The sequence below is a fragment of the Cetorhinus maximus genome, chromosome 19, assembly GCF_964194155.1.
Source record: "Cetorhinus maximus chromosome 19, sCetMax3.hap1.1, whole genome shotgun sequence".
Classification (NCBI taxonomy): Eukaryota; Metazoa; Chordata; class Chondrichthyes; order Lamniformes; family Cetorhinidae; genus Cetorhinus; species Cetorhinus maximus.
Window position 1 is genome coordinate 39,490,813 of NC_135897.1, and position 24,165 is coordinate 39,514,977.

The 24,165-nt window shown below is 42.3% G+C and overlaps 1 protein-coding gene across 2 annotated transcripts in view; it reads left to right on the forward strand.

The window, feature by feature from the left end:
- Positions 1-24,165, forward strand: part of schip1 (schwannomin interacting protein 1) — a 676,403-nt gene that overhangs the window by 266,345 nt on the left and 385,893 nt on the right. The gene's annotated exons all lie outside the window — the stretch shown is intronic.

Below are 24,165 nucleotides of genomic sequence, written 5' to 3' on the forward strand. Positions count from 1 at the left end.
AAACACCGTCCAAAAACATTGGACTTTAAAAATAAGACCCGAGTTTTTTTTAAAATGCACACAAGCCACTGGCTAAAATGCTGCAGGGTGACTCCCTAAGAGGTAATGGAACCCCACCCTGTTTCCAGACAAGGGTACTTCTAAAGACATCCAGAAACTGATTGCTCCCCTCTAGTAGATACAATGAGACATAATGGGAGATGAATATCATTTCATTAAAAAATCCTGTGAGCAATGCCCAGACAGATTTGTGAATTTGCTTCCCACTTGGAATTTACAAAGGAGGGGTTAAAAGTGAGCTGAAAAGCTGTCCCAGTGTCTGTCTGTTGGTGGGTGTTCTGACAGTAAGACCCAACAAGCTCCAACAGAGGAAAGGAAACCCTCTGGTCTGGTTATCTGAAACTTTTTCAGGAGTCTAGAAGACCCTGAGAAGGTGATAAATAGACCTTCCTTGGGAGCGGCCCAGCAAGCTGACCCACAGGTAAAAACATTAGCTCAGACTGCTCACAATGAGGCTGAGGCAGAAGCAGCCCCTGAACGCTACTACATTAAAAATGACGTGCTGATGAGGAAATGGAGACCCCCTCACAGACCCGCAAATGAAGAGTGAACAGTGATCCACCAAGTGGTTGTGCCGCTGAGATATCCTAGGGAAATATTGCGGATAGCTCGCGAAACTCCGATGGCTGGCCATGTCGGTATGCGCAAAACCCAAGCCGCATCAGCCAATATTTCGACTGGCCGCATCTCCGCAGGGACGTAGTAAGGTTTTGCAGAACCTGCCATATGTGCCAGGCTGTGGGAAAACCCCAACCTGCAATAAGACCTGCACCTATGATTCCTGTGCCCGCCTTTGGGGAACTGTTCAGCAAGCTGTTCGTGGACTGTGTGGGACCCCTACCCAAAAGAAAAAGGGGGCCACAGGTATATCCTTACCATCATGGACGTGGCTACCTGTTTCCCAGAGGCGGTTCCCCCAAGAACCATATCTGCCAAAACAGTCGTGAGGGAATTGACCCAATTCTTTACCAGGTATGGCCTACCCACCGAGGTCCAGTTGGATCAGGGCTCAAATTTCATGTCCAAAATATTCGAGGAAGTCATGGGTAACCTGGGCATGACCCAGCTGAAGTCTTCAGCATATCGCCCACAATCGCAGGGGACGCTAGAATGGTACCACCAAACCCTAAAAACAATGATCAGGGCATACTGCCACAAGTACAGCCATGACAGGGATAAAGGACTAGGTTTCCTTCTGTTCGCTACTAGGGACTCACCCAATGAGTCCACCGGGTTTACTCAGTTCAACTTAGTTTACGGGCACCAAGTGCGAGAGCCTCTGAAACTAATGAAGGAGAGGTTTTTAAAACAGAATGATGAGCTCTCCATGTTGGATTACGTACCTGTGTTCCGGGAGCGGCTGGTGAGAACCCGCGAGGTGGCCCAACAGCACTTGAAAATCTCCCAGACGGTTATGAACAAACAGGCTGACAGACACACCAAGACCCAAACCTTTCAGCCTTGAGACTACGTGTTAGTGCTCCTAACAAAACCAGGTGAACCCTTACAGGCCCAGTTCAGTGTCCTGCACGGAGTAGCAAAGCAACTCGGGAAAGTAAACTATCTAATTGAGAACCCAGATCAGGGGAAAAAGCAAAGACTGTGTCATGTCAACCTGATAAAGTGATATCACAGCCGAGAAAGGGACAAGCAGGTAACGGTCTGTCCTATTGCCACCGACCTGGAGGAGGAGGGTAGCAGTGGGGATGAATTAGAGGGAGACATGGGTGAAGCCCACATTGAACCCCCTACTACCCGGCTAACGAATACAGAAATACTAACCAACGTAGACTCATTTTTCTCCCAACTGGGTGCAGATCAGTGAGCAGACCTGACAAGGCTGCTCACTGCACTTAAAGGCTTGTGCAGAGACAAGCCAGGCTGCACCACACTAGCCCTACATGATGTGGATTTGGGAGAGGCCCCTCCCGTAAGGCAACATCCTTAACGTCTAGGCCCAGAAAAGCTGGCCCAGGTTCGGGAGGAGATTAATTACATGCTGGGTCACCAACTGATAGAGCCTAGTAAAAATAGCTGGAGCTCCCCAGTTGTGCTTGTGACCAAGCCGGGCGGCTCCACAAGGTTCTCCCATTGCAGTGACCCGAGCTGACTCCTTCCTACCCGATACGCTGGCTGGAAGACTGCGTAGATAGGATAGGTAAAGCAGCCTATATCACAAAGAATAGATTTAATCAAGGGATACTGGCAGGTCCCCTTGAAGGTCCGCACGAAGGAAACCTCCGCCTTTGCAACTCCAGACAGGTTATACAGTGTCGGGTTATGCCCTTCAGACTCCGAAATGTCACCTTCCAAAGGTTGATGAACCAGGTAGTGGCGGGCTTGTCCAATTGCATCGTGTACCTGGACAACCTCCTAGTGTACAGCGACACCTGGGAAAACCACTGAAAGCAACTGGGTGCCCTCTTCCAGAGAGTACAGTCAGCTGACCTAGTGGTCAATCTCGCACAGAGCAAGTTCACTAAGGCTAAAGTGACCTATCTAGAACATGTAGTAGGTCAAGGACACAGGTACTGCCCGGGGCTGCCAAGGTACAAGCCGTAGCCTAGTCTCCCATTCCCATCACAAAATGGGAAACCATGAGGTTCTTGAGGATGTGTGTGTTCTACCGCAAGTTCATCCCAATCTTTAGCACAGGAGCCTCCCCGCTGATAGACCTACTACAGAAAAAAGCAAAGGTAGTGTGGACCGAGAAATGCCAGGCAGCTTTTGAAAAGCTGAAGGCCATTTTAATAGGCGAGCCCATGCTTGCAGCCCTGGACTTAATCAGGCATTTAAAGTAGCCATTGATGCGAGTGACATCGGGGTAAGGGCTTTTTTAAATTATTATTCATTCATGGGATATGGGCTTCACTGGCTGGGCCAGCATTTATTGCCCAACCCTAACTGCCCTTGAGAAGGTGGTGGTGAACTGCCTTCTTGAACCGCTGCAGTCCATGTGGTGTAGGTACACCCACAGTGCTGTTAGGAAGGGAGTTCCAGGATTTTGACCCAGCAACAGTGAAGGAACGGCGATATATTTCCAAGTCAGGATGGTGAGTATCTTGGAGGGGAACTTCCAGGTGGTGGTGTTCCCATGTATCTGCTGCCCTTGTCCTTCTAGATGGTAGTGGTTGTGGGTTTGGGAGGTGCTGTCGAAAGAGCCTTGGTGATTTCCTGCAGTGGATCTTGTAGATGGTACACACTGCTGCTACTGTGCGTCGGTGGTGGAGGGAGTGAACGTTTGTGGCTGTGGTGCCAATCAAGCAGGCTGCTTTGTCCTGGTGTTGTCAAGCTTCTTGTGGGAGCTGCACTCCTCCAGCCAAGTGGGGAGTATTCAATCACACTCCTGACTTGTGCCTTGTAGATGGTGGACAGGCTTTGGGGGGTCAGGAGATGGGTTACAACAACACTGGCATCTACCCAGCTATGTGGCAAATTGCCCAGATATGTCCTGCACAAAAAGCAGGACAAATCCAACCAGGCCAATTACCGCCCCATCAGTCTACTCTCAATCACCAGTAAAGTACTGGAAGGGGTCATCAACAATGCTATAAAGCGGCACATGCTTAAAAATAACCTGCTCACTGACGCCCAGTTTGGGTTCCGCCAGGGCCACTCAGCTCCTGACCTCATTACAGCCTTGGTTCAAACATGGACAAAAGAGCTGAACTCCTGAGGTGAGGTGAGAGTGACCGCCCTTGACATCAAGGCAGCATTTGACAGAGTGTGGCATTAAGGAACCCTAGCAAAACTGGAGTCAATGGGAATCAGGGGGAAAACTCACCGCTAGTTGGAGTCATACCTAGCACAAAGGAAGGTGGTTGTGGTTGTTGGAGTTCAGTCATCTCAGCTCCAGGATATCACTGCAGGAGTTCCTCAGAGTAGTGTCCTTGGCCCAACCATCTTCAGCTGCTTCATCAATGACCTTCCTTCCATTATGAGGTCAGAAGTGGGGATGTTCGCTGATGATTGCACAATGTTCAGCACCATTCGCGACTCCTCAGATTCTGAAGCAGTCTATCTCTCCTCCAGGCGGACAAATCTGGAATCGAGACACCAAATGTGTATTTCTCTAAAAAGATCAACAAGCATCAATAACAGTACTCCATAGCAGAGAAGGAGACCCTTGGTTCATTACTGGCCCTCAGACATTTTGTATGTCCAAAATAGGTACAGAGAGGCCACAGTCTATACTGACTACAATCTGTTAATTTTTGTGGGAAAGCTAAAGACCCAGAATGCCAGGTTGTTCCGCTGGAGTTTGTTCCTCCAGCCATGCCACTTAGAAATCACCCACATTCCTGGGAAATCAAATGTGATTGCGGACACCCTGTCCAGAACTTAAAGGAGCCCAGTTAGAACCAGAAAGATAAACTGACCATTGCTAAAAGAATGAATGTGTGTATGAGAGTGTTTTGTTGTTTATAAGCTTTCCCTTTTTTGTAGTGAAATGAGAATAAATCTCATTTCATTCTGGGGAGGAGCGGACGTGTCCTGATAACGAAGGAAAAAACACCGAGAGCAAGCACTGAAAGATTGACTCAGAAGTAACAGCCACGCACAGTGCCCCAGCAAATCGCCATTTTTGCAAGTATCCCAATCTCTGTCTCGCTACCAAAGTCAATACTACTGGAACCTTGAAACTGACGATTTGTCTACCGAAATCAACACTACCAGAACATCGAAGCCGACTATTCGTCTACTGTAGTCAACTCTACTGGAACCTCGAAACTGACTATTCGTCTACCAAAGTCAACACTACTAGAATCTCGAATCGCAACGGCCACAACTTTCAGTCACCTACTACCCACAAGTCAAGGACTGTTCTGTATACCTTTTTTTTTAGATATATATATATATATATACATTCGCTTACTTAAAGCTAAATTATTACTTTAACCTCTATGACCGTATTTGCATGTGTTTTATCCTTTCTTGCCTTTAGTAGTTAATAAACCTACTCTTACCTTTAACTCAAGAAAGTCTGATCAAATTGGCTCTGGGAAAAGGGTATCCGTGAAAGGGATCCTTTTTAGATTAAATCTTGTTGCGACCAACAGAGTGGTGGGGGCCTGAATAAAGACAGGGAGCCAGTTCATCCCTCCTTACCCGGGGCATAACAATTTGGGGGTGTTCCAGCCAGACAGCGACAAATTGAGGGGTCTCGCCTGGATCAACAACTTTGGGGAGCCTCACCAGGGGGTGGGTCGTAACATCTGGCACAGTGCCACACTGTAGATTAGTCCACCAGTTTGGAAGGTAGGGAATGGATGGAATGCCTTTGAAATGGGTGGAAAATTGCTTGAAGCAAGAGAGGAAAAGGATGGTTGTTTGTGGAGTTGGACCATCATGGAAGGAGAATGAAGTGTCTCAAGGTTCAGAACTGAAAGCTTTGCTACTTACAGTGTGCATAAATAACTTGAAAGTGGGGACTGGAACAGAACTCTCCAAGTTTGAGCATGATACCAAACAGAGAGAGATGCAAAAAAGTGGGGAACAGGCTGATTAAACAGGAAAGACCAGGGTAGGTTCAAAAGCTGTGTTGATGAATGGGGCAGGTTTCAGTCGATGTGAAGAAATGCCAAGATTGGGAAAGACTGATGGATTTTATAGAATGAACTTCCAAAGGAGGCCGTGGGCTAGCTTTGTCAGTTATTTCTAGAGTGAGTCGCTGATGAAAGATGTGATGGAAGGTTGAGAGGATTCCAGGGATATATTCCTCAAATGTGGCACTTGTCAGATGGACTGCAGTAATCTTCTCTGCTGCTGTATATCACTATGTTCCTGTATTTTTTTACGTTCCTATTTACCCCTCTCTTGGTGTCCCTGAGCAATGAATCCTACCTGAGATGGAGAAGAAGCAGGTCACCTGCTCTCAGGATTTCACCAGTGCTGCTGTTTGGCTAAAGGTGTGCAAGTGTGAGCTGTGGTGGTCAACTATCCAGTTTTCATATCCTTGTGTCTGACTTCCTTTCAGTGCCTCCCCACCATTGTACAGTCAGATCCTAAGCTTCTGATGTGGAGACCATTCTGTTGGTCACTGAATTGGAGATCAAAATGCCGCAAGATTCCACCATACAGCTAAAAGAAAATGCATGATTTAAAATTTATTATCTACATTCTTAATGTAAATGAACCTCTGTTCCAATGCAACTGGGTTACCTTCAGAATAAGTACTTTAACCCTGATTTTATCATCAGCTTAGTGTCATATCAAGAAACTTGTAGACATTGCTACTCTTAGTTAACTCAGTTCTTGTTTCTGCATCGCAGGATATTTAAATCTGCTTGCTTTCTTGTGAACAAAGAGGTGACACTCCAAGTTTGCTGTCTTGCTTTTAGACTGATCTACTCTTTTTTAGTCATCAGCCTGCTGTTACATGTCACAAAATCCTGATGTTTTCCACTGCTTTATGGTGATATAACTGGTTTAATATATGCATAATTTATAAAGACCTCTATAAATCATAATTTATGGCCAACTAGGATTTTGCTTAAATGTGCTTGAGAGCCTAGTTTCTTTTAAATATTCAGAACTCATATAGAAAGTGGTTATAAAATAGATTATTCTAGTCCTGCAATAGTCAAAAAAGATCAACTCAGCCTTGTCTTGTCCGCTATAATTTAATCTTTAAAATTTGAGTTCAAACATTACCTTCGTATATTCCAGATTAATAAGGGCTGAAAGATCTTTTTAGTTGTAGTTTTACAGCGTGCAAGATTTGCAACATAAAAATTGCTTTCCACTGGTTGTAATTCAAATTTAAGGCACTATTATATTCCATAGCTCCTAAGGTCTTTTTAAAGCCGTTCATATTGTACACATTGCATTGATTTTAGAAAGCACTTGTTCTGTATTTCTGAGAAAGTAAAGATAGTTTCCAGGAGACTAGCTGGTTGTGACCGTCAGTCCTTCATCTAACTTTGTAAATAGAATACAAATTATCCCTCTGCTGAAATTTCATTTCAAGGAATGAAAATGATAAGCTGAATGCAGCCCTTGACTAGTGACAAGCAGAAATCCATGACCTGATATTCAAACATCAGGACTGGGCAACTCTTAACAAGTGCTTGCCAATACTGTTGCTCAGGAGTCTCATACGAGCATTGAACTAAGATCTGCCTCCAGGCAGAACACAGTAGATGGACAGACAGACATCCTCCTATTCTGGGTTTGCCAGCTCTCCCCAGACTCTTCTGGACAGGAGGATCAATCTCTCTGGCACTGCTGCTCGTAGCCTGGAAGAAAAATGCTTTCTATTGACAGTTGCCCCCTGTGCAGCTCTACAGTCTGGAGCTGCACTCTGCAGTACAATTGGTAGATATATGTTAAATTCATAGCTGCTCAAAAAACACCAGCAAGCCTAATTCAAGCTACTGAAGCAGTCTGTGTCCATATGCAGCAAGACCTTGACAATATCCAGGCTTGGGCTGATAAATGGCAAATAACATTTGTGCCACACAAGTGCCAGGCAATAGCCATCTCCAACAATAGAGAATCTAACCATCGTTGCTTGACATTCAATGGCATTACCATCACTGAATCCCCCACTATCAACATCCTGGGGATTACCATTGACCAAAAACTGAACTGGACCAGCCACATAAATACTGTGGCTACAAGAGCAGGTCAGAGGCTGGGAATTCTGCAGAGAGTAGCTCACATCCTGACTCCCCAAAGCCTGTCCGCCATCTATAAGACACAAGTCAGCAGTGTAGCATACTCTCCACTTGCCTGGATGAGTGCAGCTCCAACAGTTAAGAAGCTTTACATCATCCAGGACAAAGCAGCCTGCTTGATTGGCACCTCATGCACTACCTTAAACATTCACTCCCTGCACCACTGATGCAAAGTAGCAGCAGTGTGCACCATCTACAAGATGCACTTCAACAACTCACCAAGGCTCCTTTGACAACAGCTTCCAAACCCACAGACTCTGCCACCTTGAAGAACAAGGGCAGCAGATGCATGGGAACACCACCACCTGCAAGTTCCGCACCAAGCCACTCACCATCCTGACTTGGAATGATATCGTCGTTCCTTCACTGTGGCTGGGTCAAAATCCTGGAACTCTCTTCCTAATAGCAATGTGGGTGTACCTACACCACATGGATTGCAGTGGTTCAAGAAAGTGGCTCACCACCACCTTCTCAAGGGAAATTAGGAATGGGCAATAAATATTAACCTAGCCAGCAATGCCCTCAACCCATGAATGAACAAAAAAAAGCAAATAATGTCCATGCAGTAGAAGTAGGCAGCTGGCATTGTGAGACAGCACTTTGCAGCAACACCAAGTTACAGCCATTAGGGGAAGAAGGAGAAGTTCCTTTTTCCTTAATTCATATACATGCAGCAAAATCTTAAAATGGTTAATGAAAATTTGCTCAATGATTTCTGGCAAAATTGCCAGAACATTGAGAGAGCAACAAAGTGACCCAATCTAAAGTATTAGCATTAGAAATCATGACACAAAATTTGGGACAACAGGAAGGAAGATTTGTGGTAGGTCTCATGCACACATGTGAAGAATTTTTTAGCGTATATATTATAAACAGTGCAGTTATAGAGATGGTCTCATGATCATGTCACATTATCAAATCACCAGGAATTTTTTTTTCAAATTTTCACTGTTAAATCTCCTCTCAGCCTTAGTTGTGTGATGTAGATCTTATGAATGCTTCTTGAGGCTTTGTGAGCCTAGCCACATGTTACTCTTCTTAGTGAAGAGTGTATAATTATCTGAAGTGAAAATTTTGCAGGATTTGGAGGAAAAGGCAGGGGAGTGGGACTTGAGTGAATTGCTCTTCCAGAGAGCCAGCGCCCACACAGTGGGCCAAATGGTCTCCTTCTGTTTTGTAACCATTCTATGATTCTATAAATTATCCATTAATTGAACCCATTTTGAGAAGTACTTAAATTTCTTTAATCAAATTACTCAATATTTTGGATTTTTTGCGCAAAAAAAAGTGAATTATTGGGAGTAAATTATATGCATGAGGAAGCATCTTGTGCATCGTCTGCTGAAAGGAATAATCCTGATGGGCTGAAGAGCCTCTTCTCATAGCCAATTTTTATTGGCTGAGCACAAGAGCTAGGGGCAGGAGTGGGCCACATTCAGACCCTCGAGCTTGCTCCGTCATTCAATCAGATCATGGCTGATCTGATTGTGGCCTCAACTCCACTTTCCTGCCTGCCCCACACCCCCCACCACCCCCTTAACCCTTGAATCCCGTGTCAATCAAAAAGCCTATGAATGAGTTTGAGCAGTTTCAACCCAAACTCCTGCCGGGGTGTGAATCACAGCACAAAACTGCTTTTAATTTAAAGCACAGTCTCAAAATACTCAAAGACCAAATGGCTGATATAACTGATGTAGTAAATAGCAGTGTTACATGAGGTTTGGGATAAGACACATTATATTGCGAGGAAAGTTTTACTCTGCACCTTGCCCATTTAATGCCTGCTGTAGAACATCTTGATGACAACACTGAGCTAAGAAGTGAAAAAAATGTTTTGATATCTTTGGTACTGATATTCTCCAGTATGATGACCACATAATTTGATGCCCTGCCATAAGCCAAATATTTCAAATGTGCATTTAAAAATTTAAACCATGAAATTATGAATTCAGATAATTTTTTTCCTGTGTTGACTCTGCATTTGAGCCACCGGTGCACTGAACCGACACGATATACTGAACATGGAGTTAATAATAATCATTGTAACAAACTAGACAAGCACGCAGAATATGAGCACCGAGGCAGACTGTTTATCCTGCAGTGTACGCACTGAATGTGCACATATTGCATGTGGATGTTCCCAGATGAAACAGTTTCCTTCAAACCTGTCAGGAGTATTGGACAAGGTAATCCCTAAATGCTGTCAGTGATGTACAAATAATGAAACTCTGTAACCTTCAGAGCAAAGCAGTTATGATGATGGCTGACCTGGAAGCTGTACTATGTCACAGCATAGGGATTACGCAGACTGCAATTGGTCTTCGCAGCCTTGTTCTTCAAACTGCTGTGTCTCTCACATAACATCAATAAATAAAACATGACTTTTTGGACAAGCTCCAGATTTGGTGACATCTGTATGACAACTGAATATGTAGATGTCATCTGTATTGTCCATGGATACAGTATTCATGCCAACAAGTAGTTTATAATAGTAGTTAGCATGCTACAATTCTATACTTTGGGGATTTTGACTTAAAATTCAAAGTCAAGTTAATATTTTTCAGTAATTTGACTCCATCCATATCAGCAGGATAACAGGCTCAATTAAGCATATAAACAATGTACAAGTACATACATAGTACAGCAATAAGGGGAGACCGCAAGCAAATATCTTTGTCATGTGAAGAAACGGGAGGGTTAACATTGTGAATCTCAACCAAGTATCAGTATAGGGTAAGTTAATTCTAATTATGTTGATGTATTTCTGAATTGATTTTTTCTGGTCAGTATTATACTCCTTTTTTAAAAAAGCTCAATTTATTCGAATCATTTCTCCAAACACAGATGGTATACAATCAAAATTCTAAGCAGTTGCTATTAGACGATTAAAACATCTTGCAAAAATCAAAGCTGAAGGTCGTCTGACTAGATGTCCTGAAGCAGCACTGAAGCTGATTATGCAGCTGTTTGGAGCTTGTGTTATAAACATCAACACATGTACATCAATCCATACTAAATGTAGATTGAGGTGATCGAGGTTATGTTGATTTCCAGTCAAATGTTAACATTTTAGACAAAGAAACAAAATGGCATGGATGAGACGTATAAAAATATAAATTGAAGATACCCATCAAATTTCAAAACCAAGTTCAACATTTCTGTAGAGAATAACACAAATTTTAAAGCCAATTGTTTATTTATTAGGACCGAGGGGTCTCTTTTACCCTAAAAACGTTTTTTCTCTTCAGGTAAGCTGATTCAGTAAGTAGTGCCACCCTATACATGTTGTACTGCTAGTTTTTGCTTGTGAACCAACAGGGGAATAATGTTTTGTTAAGTAACAATAATGTCTTAAGTTTTGTGATTAAAAATAACAGTGAGGCTATCAGTGTTCAGAGTTATTGAAGTGTAACCTCCAGTTACTGCACATGCACATTTAAACACAAAAATTAGCAAGGTGTTTTCTAAGTTACCCCGTGCTTTCAGAATTTTTGCTATAATGGTATCTTGCTCAGATACCAGAATTGAAAAAGATGGAGCAGTGTGAAGCTGTTGTACTTAGATAATACATTAGATGCCCACTAAACTCACAAATAAATTAAGGCTTATCCCTTTCAGTGTAAGTAGTTTTTTAACACTGTATTAAGTCATAATTGCTGACAAACAAGCTCTCTGGCACTGACAATTTGTTTTTACAAGTGTGCACTCTCATTCCTTCAAATTATTGTTGGAGATTTTGAAAATTAAATACGTTTTTAAGCTTTTTCTTTCAGTCTCTTTTATCTTTTTTCCTTAACGCCATCTTTCTTTCCCTCCCTTTCTTTTGTTGTACGCTCCCGATTTGACATCGATCATTATAGTCTACCTGACACGCCCTGGTTCAAACTCAGCACTGCTCAGTACCAGTTCTTCTGTGTGATTATAGAGCTGTATAGTTGCTTATCCTGTTCACAGAGGCCCAAGATCCTCTGGGCACTAAGACTAAATGACTTTCTAATCACAACACATTCCTGTGCAAAAGCCTATAAAAATTTAGTAGACAAACGTAAGTGTAATGAATAGCAGGAAGAATTCATTCATGGTTGATTGAAAAATCCAGAGCTATTTCGGATGTGTACCCTTGTTTTGATCTAGACAGCCCATTATAAGTCATGTAGATAAAAATATTGAGTAATTTTGAAAAGAAATCAGACGCTCATGGAGATCAAAATAAAGTGACATTACTTTCTAAGCCAACCGCGTCACTGGATAAAACCTGTGAAGGAAGTGGCTATGAGGTTATAACCTACTTGCAGGGCTCAAATAGTACAATCAATGACAGCACACAGAAAGATATTGCTCTATTGAATTTTCTCACCTTACTCTTCTCATGCTGATGTGCTGTTCCACAATCTCTGGCAATGCAAAGTCACCATGCTTAAGCAGCAATTATATATGTGTCATGATCAGAAGACAGGAAGGAATATAAAAATATATTATATATATAATATATATATTATATATCTATATATATATATATATATATATCATCCTGGCTACTTTATAAACTTATTTCCGGCACTGCACCCATGTGCGCTGCACTATGTTGTGGCTACTCACCCAGGCTGCCATCCCTTCCCGTGCCGCCTTTGTGAGGTGCGGTGGCTTCCTCCTCCCATCTCTGGGGACAAGGGTGTCCCTTCTGGCAGCCACCACCCCCAGGAGGGCAGCGAGGCACTTGTTGGAAAAACGGGGGGCCAAGTGCCCACCTGACCTGCCCTACCGCCTGGCGTTTGCTGCTGCCTCGAGTCCATCCTTGCAACGGCAGACAAACATCCTCCTCTGGCAGCCTTTCTGTGGCTGCCTGGGCTGTTTTTAAACAGGCTGCTGGCAGGCCCCCGCACTGCTAGGCCCTTCCCAGCCAGTGACGAGCCATGTTTCACGCTGGGTGGACCTTAATTAGTCCACCAGTGTGAAATCTGGTCGGGCCCCAATCGTGGCCGGCAGTCGGATTCCCGACCGCCCCTGCCAAGCCCGCCTGACGAGGACAAAATTCTGCCCATTACTTTTTTTTTAAATGGACAAATGGTTGGACTGATAAAATGGCTGTGGCAGACCACATGATGGTAGTTCTGGATGTTTCTAAACAGTTTAAAAATGAACAAAGGCTAACTCACCAAACTCCTGAAATGTAACACTCCTTGTATTGTATAAACATTCCAGCCTAGCCAGCACAAAGGGCTAATAGACAAGGCGTCTGCACCAGCCAGTGCTGGACAAAAGCAGAACTACTTGTGACTCCTCATCTTCAATGTTGTGCTAATGGTTCTTCAGTTACCTGCTCAAAACACAATGGCCAGAATTTTTCGCTCATTGGGCAGGCGCACGTCTGACCCGAATGAGCGAGTGTCCTGACGTCATCGTGCACTCGCACGATATTTCGGTCAGCGGGCATACGCGGGAGTCGGCAGTGTACCCACCAACAATTAACAGGTCTATTAAGGCCATTAAAGTAACAATTGAATTAAATATTTCGCTGCCCATCCAACCTTATGGTTAGTGGGCAGGCGGAAAGGACAAGCAGCCTTTGGATTTTTTGCAAAACCTCGTCCACGGGCAAGATGAGGTTTCATTCAGAGATTTAAAAAATAAATGTTACATGTTATAAAATTTTTTAATTCTTTATTTACATCATTCAAAATCTTCATCTCCTTGAGGCAGTTCTGTGCCTCAAGGTGCTTTTCTGTGCCCATGTGTGAACTTACACGCCCGCCCTCCCCGCCTCCACCTCACCCACACAGGCAGCGCTAAGCGCTGCAATGCATGTTTCACACTGGGTGGGCCTTAATTAGCCCACCAGTGTGAAATCACGGTCAGGCCCCGATCGTGGGCAGCAGTCAGCTTCCCGACCACTCCCACTTGCTCCCACTAAGCCCACCTGACGAGGGCAAAATTCTGCACGATGGGATTTAGCAAGGAGCTTCGTTAGCTGAATAGCTCGATCCAAAACCACCCTGTCACATGACCGAGATTTGAGCTGTTTGAATTGCTTTAATTATACAGCTTTTGGGTTCTATCTTCAGTCACTATTTAACCTCAGAAGACAACCAGGACTCCAGGCTAGCAGTCTGCCTCTGTCTGCCTTCTTCCTTCAAAAGCAAAGAAATAGCGCTCTACACAGGTTTAAATTGCTTGGCCCTCATCTACACTGTTTTCTGCTGGAACATTTGAACTTTTGTATCTGTGCCTACCAGACTAATTTATCTCCACGTGCTTTCTTCCATCATGGAAGTCATCGCTTCTGGAAACGTGGATCACCCTGCAACAGGTTCAGCCTACTAACCTCTGAAGGAATGCACCATTGGACCTTTTGATTCTGGACTCTGGACTCACATGGAACCATAATTCTTACTTTTGGTCTGTTCTTTCTCTTATCCCTCTTTTATTGTATGAATGCAAAAAAAAAAGGCGGATGTTGCAAATCCCCTTCCCACATTGAGTGTGTGTGTAAAATAAACTAACTCTCTTATTTTACCTTATCTCGAGTTTGCTGTAGGGCTATTAATAGAGGATTGAATCACTCCAAAATTCAAGGGCTGGGGAAAACACACCACCACTTATAAAGGGGAAAATCAAAAAAACACCTTTCTGTTTACAGATGGGTAGTGAGTGGAGAAATCTGGGTTGTTTAAATTAACCCCCCTCCTGTCCATAACATATGCATGAATCGGACCAGTGCTACTCATATTGTGGCCATGAGGCTGTTTGGAATCCATATCTCATCCTCACCTGCAGCCCAGGAGTGGACAAACAGATTCCTGTCTCATTGACTGAGTCCAAACCTGCCAGTTTTGTGGTGTTGTTAGGGGTTGGGGGGTCTTGATGAGAGAATGTTTGAAAAGGAAAATACTGAGGAGAAAAACCTAAGTACACAGGTCAGGTTTGTACCAGTTCTGTAAGAGCAGCCCTTGAACAAGTCATGGGATGGGATTGTGGCCTAAAGAGAAAATACTCTTGGTTCAGATATAGAACGGGAATAATCCATATCCGAACCAAGTTAACAACCCATAACTCGTGGATTTTAAAACGTGTACAAGCACAAGTTAATCTTTCATGGAATTACTTAGGTTTTTTTTTAATGGGTCTGTCTCAGTAATTGTCTTCCTTGTGTAGTCTTTCCGTTAGTCTTCTACATGTTCTACATTCCTCTCTTTGACTCCCATATATTTTTGTCATAGTTTCTAAAATATTTTCTCATTTTTCTATCTTGTTCTTTCCTTAGCTTGCTCCTTCCATCACCTTTCTTTCCTCTGTGCCTGTCAGCCTCTCTGTATGCCCCTCACACACTTTCTGACCTTTTTCCTCTTTACATCTGTCTTTTTGTATATATCCTACTCTGTATGCCTTTCACATGTTTTGTGTGTACGTGCATTTTCCTTCTTTCCTCTCATTTCCCATGGAGACCAGGCACCAGCTTTGAGCCTCCAACCCTTCAACAGCTGAAGAAATTATCTTGCTGCTCCCTGCTACAAAGCCATTGCTCTCTTCTTTGATAACAGTCAAATTATCAAACTCCCTTTAGAAGATTCTAACAATCGCAGAAACAACACAGGCCTGGGAAGGAGTGTGCATAAAGGCTGAGGGAACAAAAACCTGTGCAGCTCAAACCCAAATTGGAGCACGTTTGTATCAAATCAGCTCCCCGACCTCGCAAGTTGACTGTTTTGGCTTTAGATTCACAGCAAACGTTGTATGAATGACTGCAGAGATTCAAAGTTCATTAATTGGAAAACAGCCCTTTTATTTCATTTACAGTTATCATGCCCTCTATCCTTCCTTCAGCTATGTTTCCCCTGGCTGAAGGGGTCTAGAACCAGGGGGCGCAGTCTCGGAATAAGAGGTGGTCCTTTTGGGACTGAGGTGGGGAGGAATTTCTTTAGTTAGAGGGTGGTGAATCTTTGGAATTCTTTACCTCAGTGGCCTGTGGAGGCTCAGTCATTGAGTATATTCAAGACAGAGATTGATAGATTTCTGGATTTTAAAGATATCAAGGCTTATGGGGATAGTGCAGGAAAATGGCAATGAAGTAGAAGATCAGCCGTGATCTAATTGAATAACAGAGCAAGCTCAAGGGGCTGAATGGCCTACTCCTGCTCCTGCTCCTCCTATATTCCTATTATAGCAGAACAGTAGCATAGTAATGCTTGGGACATGATTCTTCAACCAGCCAAGCCTCCTAACCTTCTTTACCATGATTCCAAAACTGAGAGCCTTATATCTTCTTTCCTAGTTTGAATTCAAGCATTTTTAAAAAGTATGCACGGTTTTCTATTCTACACTCATCACTAAAATAGGATCCAGATTTTCCATTTCCTTTTTTCTTCCTTAGCTTTGAATTGTGCCCGCATAGTCTCAAATTCAATACTAAGCAACATCCATGAAAATCTTAAAATCCTCTATCAAGTCCACTTTCATCCTTCTCATCTCTGGAGTAATGTCCAAAGCTATGTAATCTTCACTAATCAATAATCCAAGTTCAAGAATCACCTTGAAACCCTCCTCTGGATTCCCTCCAATATTTCCTGTAATAGACCTGTGTACTTAGGCTTCTTTTCCTCACTATTTTACTTTCCAAACATTCTCTCATCAACATCCCCACCCCTAACAACATTGCAGAACTGGTAGGTTTGGACTCAGTCTATGAGACAGGAAACTGTTTGTCCACTCCTGGGCTGCAGGTGAGGATGAGATATGGATTCCAAAAAGCCTCATGGCCACAATATGAGTAGCACTGGTCCGATTCATATGTTATGGACAGGAAGGGGTTTAATTTAAACAGCCCTGATTTTGCCACTCACTACCCATCTGTAATACATATTTTCTGTAGTGGATACCAACATATTACTCCAAGTGTGGCCTCACCAAGTTCTCAATATCATCACCTTAGATATATAAGTTACACCCTTAGCTTTGCATCCCAACATTTGGCATCAGATTGAAGTTGATGTGCGTCACACCTGTTTTTGAGCCTACATTGGGAGCAAAGATATTAGTTAAGCAGTGAGATGGCCCGTGCCCAGTCTGCATATGTTAAGTAAGTGAGGGAGGCAGCTTGAATTGCTCTCCTTCAAATGGGCAAGCTGCCTGTGGAGAAGTGAAAGGAGCCAGCAGTTCACCGCTTTTTCGTAGATGATGTTCAAGGACCAATTTCTCATGATCCTCAGGCTACTGTCTTCATTTGCCACCCGAAAACTGGCATAACAAAATTTCTAAACCAGTATCTTGTGCAAAACTCTTCAGCAAGATGGACTGCTCTGAGGCTGGATTCACATTACTAATCTAACATCAGTACAAAGCAGCTTTGCTCCACACTATCACTACAGTTGTAATGCAGTCTGAACCCTGAGACTCGGCACAACCTAACATTAGAGCTAAGTGAAGCACATCTCCCTGGAGTATTTTCTGACACATATCCTGACCCAATTTGCACTGCATAACTTAAATGGCTGTGAGAAGATGATGTTACTTCAGACCAATGCTAAGCTTGTAGCATGAATGCTCTATTAATGTTTTATAGTCAGCATTTATTGCAAATTAGTAATGCATGGTCCACAATTTATCTGATAATTATAAACTAGTAATAATTTTATATTTATTGCAGGCATTGTACTAATTATTTAATATTTGTTTATTATTTATTATAACACCATTATGTTGTTAATAAAGATCAATGTGCTGCATTATAGTTCCAATATTCCAGCTATGTTATTGTATACACTTAAAACATTACTGATAATTTAATTAGCCTCAACCTTTACTTTATCTGACAAAGCCTTTTTCAAATTATACAGAGGGAGGACAAGCTAAATCACTTCTCTAATTTCTGATTCTCTAATCAATATCTTTCTACTCACTAAATTCCACATTCATTCAAATTAGACTTGATATGATAGTTCGCAGTTCTATTAACTTTACCTGAGATAATTATTTCCAGTTTTAAACTTAAAATTCTTAGTCAGCTATGTTCACTCCAGATAGAAAAACCAACACCAAAACATTTATTTTGATTTGCCTGTTCATGCTGACTTATCAGTCTCTTATTTCAGTTGAACTCTTCCAAAAACATTTGATTTCCCTGCATCTCAATAACTATCCCAGTGATATCAACCTCATTAACTCATCCTTTCAGACCTATGCCCCTTATAAATGAAGGTTTCTCTGTAGTTGTATTTGAATGCAAACTCAACCTTGTTAACTATTTTGTTAACAGTTTCAGGTAACTCAATCAAGGCTGAAATATCTCAATGAATCTGTGTTTAGTCATTGAATTCCACCTTACAAATCAAGCTGTTTTGATCCCAGCTGATGGTACTACTGGACAACTCAGATCCCAGAGTGAAACCTAGCTTGATAGATCCTAACTTTTATTATTTTTAGAAATTGTGAAGGTAAGTCACTGAACAAATTCACAGGAGTCTGCTGATGAACTTTTAACACAAAGAATAAAACATTTAATAAACAGGACAAAATAACTATATTACACTAAATAAAAAGGTTGGAAAGATCTCAATACAAACACAAGAAAATGATTCAAACATTCATGATTCCTTCACCCCAGCTATCTCTTTATAGACATACAAATTCAGAAAGATAAAATTTACCATATCCATCTTATACTCTAATATTCAGGGTAAGCATGCAGTACATGTGAACCAATTGGTGAACTGTGGTCAGATACACCACACTCCAAAGTAAATGATGGAATCGACCAAAGCAGGTTCTATGGATTTCTCAACAGCCCACCCAGACACTCGTCACACTGTGAGCCAACCGGTCTCACTGAAACTGTCTTTCTCAGAAGGGTTTCCAATCTCCACACTTGAAGAACTCACCTTGGAATTCTCTCCAAATGTTGTACCCACTCAGACAGCTTCAACAAGGATTCACCTCCAGGGTTTCAATCTCACCTTCTGAGATTCCTTTCCTCTGGATCTCTGAGTACACTCAAGCTTTACCTTCCAAGCACAATCTTAGATCTTCAGCTGTACCAATCAGAACACAACTGCTCCAAAGGCCTGTTGTAAGGAGTCACCCACTTTTGGCTGCCTCCTTGAATCTTCTGGCTTCTCTTAAGCCCGCTTTGCTTCAAGTCTGCTCCTCACAGCTTTCTCTTTAACTTGGAGCCAATTGCTCTGTTCCTTTCTCTCAACTTCTTTTAAAAAGATCTATTTCTGGCCTCCATCCTTGTCCTTTACCTAGGACTATCTTCTTGGATCTGTTTCTGATCCATGTCTTTGTCCCTACCTGGGACTTTCTTGTGGAGCCTCTGCCTGTCTGTGTCAGGCTCTGTGGGACATTTTCTCTCTATTAGTCACTTGACCTGTAGTTTCGTGCCACTTCACTTTTTAAAATTATTTTCTTTCAGCGCATGTGCTCAGGGCCAATTCCTGGCCTGAAGATGTGAAAGACGTCAACTGCGCATGTGCGGCCATTTCCAGGCTGGTGCATATGCAGAAGACTTGAGTCTTACTAGGAACTGTAGTTCCTAGCATCCAAACTCCGGATCTATGACTTCTAATTAAGGTAAGTTGCTCAGGATTCATCACAGAGCCAAACATTTGACTTGGTTCTCTGTGTCTTCTGTTTACTTGTTTTTGCTCAGTTTTCAGTTTTATTTGATAATGCTCCTGTGAAGCATCTTGGGATATTTTACTGCGCTAAAGATTCTATATTAAAGCAAGTCATTGTTATTTTGCACTGGTCTTGATTTCATCTTCACAGACATGTCTTATTAAGATGACCTTATCATTTTATTTATTCATTGTCGAGTGTATTAAATTGCTTCCATATTTTCTGCCTTTTATATTGACTTCAGCACATAATAAAACAAATGAAACTCTATTGCTTAAATTAAAAACCATTGGACAGTTTTTTATTCATAGTGTCATTAAATATGTCAATTTGATTCAAACAAATAGTTTATATTAAGCAGATTTCTGCTGGAAGGGTAATATTAAAACCATTTGCATCTATCTGATAAGATCACTGTAGGATGATATAATCAACTGAAAACTATTTGAACCAGCATTCTCTGTTTTAGATTAATGTCAACCCAAAGGTTTTGTAAATGGACCCAAGTTCCCATTTTTGAAAATTTTTGAATTTTAGGAGATATATAGATTTTTTTCTGTTCTCTTTCCAGCCCAGAACGCACAATAACAAGGAAAGTCTGTGACTTTTTTAAATTCAGTAATATTTACTCTGATTATATCCTTTAATTTGGAAGTGCCTGCTAAAATGGTCATTTTAAGCAATATGTTAATTTGAAAAGCACCAAATGAGCCATTTCTCTCAATCAGTTTGATTTAATATAAGTTTGCTCATGAAAAATGGGACAACACTGACACACAAAATCATAGTAGCTCTAAACTAGGAGCATTCTTCCTCAAGCCTCTTTTTCAATCATTTCTATTGATATTATTTTAAAAAGGAATAAGTGCTTACAAACCTTTCTCTGACCAAAGAGCAAAATTCCTGCCAATTGAATATGGTTTTACTCTGTTCCATTTAGTATTTGTGATGGATAATATTAACTCGTCTTGGAATCTTCTGTTTCTGCACGGGCCTGCATGTTTCTCTTACAAAATTTTTTAGTGGAACTTATACATGATCCTGACACCTTGGGCCAATTCCGGTGATTGCTTTTAAGGCTACATACAACATTCATAAAGAATGTGCTGAAGATGTTATTATGCTTAGTGGCCAGTGCAGTTGTTTCACCTGTTAGGCTAGGATCTTGGCGAGGTTTCCAAACACAAGCCAAGAATGGTGTTAAAACCATAAGGAGCAGAAGTAGGCCATTCGGCCCATTGAGTCTGCTCTGCCATTCAATGAGATCATGGCTGATCTGATAATCCTCAACTCCACTTTCCTGCCTTTTCCCCATAACCCTTGATTCCGTTACTGATTAAAAATCTACCTATCTCAGCCTTGAATATACTAAACGACCCAGCCTCTACAGCCCTCTGTGGTAAAGAATTCCACAGATTGTCTACCCTCTGAGAGAAGAAATTCTTCCTCATCGCTCTCTTAACTGGTCACCCTTACTCTGAGATTATGCCCTCTGGTCCTAGACTCTCCCACAAGGGGAAACAACCTCTCAGCATCTACCCTGTCAAGCCCACTAAAAATCTTATATGTTTCAATAAGGTCACCTCTCATTCTTCTCAGCTCCAATGAGCAGGCCCAACCTACTCAACCTCTCCTCATAAGAAAATCCCTCCATACCCAGGATCAACCTAATGAACTTTCTCTGGACTGCTTCCAATGCCGGTATATCTTTCCTTAGATAAGGTGACCAAAACTGTTTACAGTATTCTAGGTGTGGTCTAACTAGTACTTTGTATAGTTTTAGCAAGACTTCCCTATTTTTATACCCCATTCCCTTTGAAATAAAGGCCAAGATTCCATTTGCTTTCCCGATTACTTGCTGAACTTGTATGCTAGCGTTTTGTGATTCATGTATGAGGACCCCCCCTCCAAATCCCTTTGTGCTGCAGCTTTCTGCAGTCTTTCTCCATTTAAATAATGTTCAGCTCCTCTATTCTTCCTGCAAAAGTGCAAAACCTCAAATTTTCCCACATTATATTCCATCTGCCAAGTTTTTGCCCATTCACTTAAGCTGCCTGTATCCCTCTGTAGACTCTTTGTGTCATCCTCACCACTTGCCTTCCCACCTATTTTTGTGTCATCCGCAAACTTGGCAATAGTAGATTCACTTCCCTATTCCAAGTCATTAATATATATTGTAAATAATTGTGGCCCCAGTACTGATCCATGTGGCACTCCAATAGTTACAGATTGCCATCCTGAAAATGTCCCCTTATTTCAACTCTCTGTCTTCTATTAGTTAGCCAATCCTCTGTCCATTCTAATATACTATCCCCAACACCATGGGTTCTCATCTTATAAAGTAGCCTTATGTGCAGTACCTTAAGAAATGCCTTTTGGAAATCCAAATATATTACCTACTGGTCCCCCTTTATTTATCCTGTTTGTTACCTCTTCAAAGAATTCTAATTAATTTGTCAGGCATGATTTCCCCTTCATGAAGCCATGCTGACTCTGCTTGATTAGATTATGCATTTCTAAATGCTCTGCTATTACATCCTTTATAATAGGCTCCAACATTTTCCCAGTGACAGATGTCAAGCTAACTGGCCTCTAGTTACCTGTGTTTTGTCTCCCTCCCTTTTTGAATAAGGATGTTGCATTGGCAGTTTTCCAATCTTCTGGTACTTTGCCAGGATCTAAGGATTCTTGGAAGATTACTACCAGTGCATCCACTATCTCTGTAGCTACTTCGTTTAATATCGTAGGATGCAACCGATCAGGTCCAGGGGACATTTTGGCCTTTATTCCCATTAGTTCCCATGGTACTTTTCCTCTAGTGAGACGTCATTGTATTTATTTCCTCCCCACCTTTTGCCCTTTGATTATTTAATATTTTTGGAATGCTATTAGTGTCTTCTACCATGATGAATGAAGCAAAGTATATATTCAACTACTCTGCCATTCCCTGGTTCCCCATTATTATTTCCCAGCCTCATCCTCTAAGGGGCCTATGTTCACTTTGGCCTCTCTCTTCCTTTTTATATATCCAAAGAAGCTCATACTGTTCATTTTTGTATTACTTGTTAGTTTACCCTCAAAGTTTATTTTCTCCCTCTTTATTATTTTTTGGTCATCTTTTGTTGGTTTTTAAGACTTTCTCAATCCTCTGGTTTACCACTAATCTTTGTCACATTGTATATTTTATTTCTTTCAATTTGATACTATCCTTAACTTCCTTGGTTAATTATGGTTGGTTTACCCCCTTCCTACAATCCTTCTTCCTCACTGGGATATATCTTTGTTGTGAGTCATGAAATATTTTCTTAAATGTCTGCCATTGTTCATCAATCATCTTTTCTGCTAAACTCTTTTCCCAATCCACTCCAGCCAATTCTGCCCTCATTCCTTTATAATTACCCTTATTTAAATTTAGCACAGTTGTTTCTGATCCAAGTTTCTCACTCTCAGATTGAATGCTAAGTTCTACCATATTATGGCCACTGTTTCCTCAGGGAGCTTTTACTCTGAGATCATTTATTAAACCTGCCTCGTTACAGATTACCAGATTCAAAATAGCCTGATCCCTGGTTGGATCCGCAACATATTGTGCTAATAAACTGTCCTGAATACACCCTATGAATTGTTGCTTGTGGCTACCTCTGCCAATTTGATTTTCCCAACCTACATGAAGATTAAAGTCACCCATGATTAATGTACTGCCTTTTTTACATGCCCTCATTATCTCCTGATTTATTCTCTGTCCCACAGTATAGCTACTGTTAGGGGACCTATAAACTACTCCCACCAGTGTCTTCTTCCCCTTGGTATTTCTTACCTTCACCATAATGGATTCTACATCTTCCGATCCAAGTTCATTTCTTGTTGTCGTACTCATTCTGTGTCACACTAACAAAGCTACTCCACTACCCTTTCCTTCCTGCCTGTCCTTTCGAAAAGTCACATACTCCTAAATATTTAGTTCCCAGCTATGATCTTTTAACCATGTCTCCGTAATGGCTATAAGATCATACCCATTAGCCTCTATTTGTGCTGTTAATTCATTTATCTTGTTCCGAATACTATGCGGAGAGGAGACATTACATAAGCCCCAGCCACAACCCACCTCAGACGAGGATGCTGAGGAGCCATCCAATGAAGAGCTGTCACTGCATTCATCTGCACCTTCCACCAGTGCAGAGACACACACCTCGGTGGGTCATACTTCTAGATCAGGTTCAGGGTCACTTTCTGGAGAACTCCTCACTGATGCGTCTCCACAGCAGTCAGAGGCAGTGACAGTCCAATTCCCTGGAAATTGGAGGACTGCTGGTGATCAGACACCCACTGAGTCTGAGTCAGATGATGAGCCTCTGCGAGGGACAATCCTGGAGGTGCAAAGACAGGCGGAACATCAGGCAGAGAGGCGAGAATCACTCAGCAGACTGGAGCAAAGGATGGAGGAGTCCATCCATGTTCTATCTGATATCGTGGCTCTGACATGCCAGTGCCTTGAGGTCACCATGGGAAGGGTGGCAACAGCCTTGGAGACCTTGGTCCAGCAGGTTTTTCCAGATTTGTGCTCGAACCTGCAGTCCATGGCTTTATGGATTAGTGGGGTCCATCAGTGGCGAGGCGAGAGGGGGGGTGGGGCACCTTGACCTCCCTCCTGGTGCCCCTTCTCCTCAAGGAGTTAGGGAGGGGCACTCAGGCACCCATAGGTTCGATGAGTGGCAGCGCTGGGGGCTGCCACACAGGATACTGCAAGGGTATCTAGCCGCTCAGAATCTCCCCTGCCTGTGAACCCATCAACTCCAGCTGGTCAGGCCGAGAAGGG